Source organism: Cucurbita moschata, unplaced genomic scaffold, assembly GCF_002738365.1.
Source record: "Cucurbita moschata cultivar Rifu unplaced genomic scaffold, Cmos_1.0 Cmo_Scf01881, whole genome shotgun sequence".
Taxonomy (NCBI): Eukaryota; Viridiplantae; Streptophyta; class Magnoliopsida; order Cucurbitales; family Cucurbitaceae; genus Cucurbita; species Cucurbita moschata.
Genome location: NW_019270396.1, coordinates 1 through 1,001, shown reverse-complemented (window position 1 = coordinate 1,001; position 1,001 = coordinate 1). Strand labels below are relative to the sequence as shown.

Genomic DNA, 1,001 nt, shown 5'->3' with positions numbered 1-1,001 from the left:
TCATGATCGTTCCCTTTAGTTCTTGTCCTTCCCGACCACTGGAGGGGTTGACTTCATTGCTCAATGGATAAGGCGCTGGTCTACGAAACCAGAGACTCTGGGTTTGATCCCCAGTCGAGTCGTTTTTCTGTCGCGTAGCCTACTTGGCTCTTGATCGTTCCCTTTAGTTCTTGTCCTTCCCGACCACTGGAGGGGTAGACTTCATGGCCCAATGGATAAGGCGCTGGTTTACGAAACCAGAGACTCTAGGTTTGATCCCCAGTGGAGTTGTTTTTCTATCGCCCAACCCTTATGGTTGTGTGATTTCATGGTTCCCTTTAGTTCTTGTCCTTCCCAACCATTGGAGGGGTTGACTTCATGGCCCAATGGATAAGGCGCTGGTCTACGAAACCAGAGACTCTGGGTTCGATCCCCAGTGGAGTCGTTTTTCTGTCGCCCAACCCTTAATGGTTGTGTGATTTCAGTAGCCTACTTGGCTCTTGATGGTTCCCTTTAGTTCTTGTCCTTCCCGACCACCGGAGGAGTTGACTTCATGGCCCAATGGATAAGGCGCTGGTCTACGAAACCAGAGACTCTGGGTTCGATCCCCAGTGGAGTCGTTTTTCTTTCGCCCAACCCTTATGGTTGTGTGATTTCAGTAGCCTACTTGACTCTTGATGGTGCGCTGGTCTACGAAACCCGAGACTCTGGGTTTGATCCCAGTGGAGTCGTTTTTCTGTCGCCCAACCCTTATGGTTGTGTGATTCCAGCCTACTTGGCTCTTGATCGTTCCCTTTAGTTCTTGTCCTTCCCGACCATTGGAGGGGTCGATTTCATGGCCCAATGGATAAGGCGTTGGTCTACGAAACCAGAGACTCTAGGTTCGATTCCCAGTGGAGTCGTTTTTCTGTCGCCCAACCCCTTAGTGGTTGTGTGATTTCAGTAGCCTACTTGGCTCTTTATCGTTTCCTTTAGTTCCGCCCCAGTGGAGTCATTTTTCTGTCGCCCAACCCTTATGTTTG

The 1,001-nt window shown here is 50.1% G+C and overlaps 2 non-coding genes across 2 annotated transcripts; both read left to right on the top strand.

Moving 5' to 3' along the window:
* Nucleotides 1-351: 351 nt before the first annotated feature.
* Nucleotides 352-424, top strand: TRNAR-ACG. Its single transcript has one exon. It is a non-coding gene; the product is annotated as a tRNA-Arg (tRNA).
* A 102-nt stretch (nt 425-526) lies between these two features.
* On the top strand, nt 527-599 carry TRNAR-ACG. Its single transcript has one exon. It is a non-coding gene; the product is annotated as a tRNA-Arg (tRNA).
* Nucleotides 600-1,001: the final 402 nt, after the last annotated feature.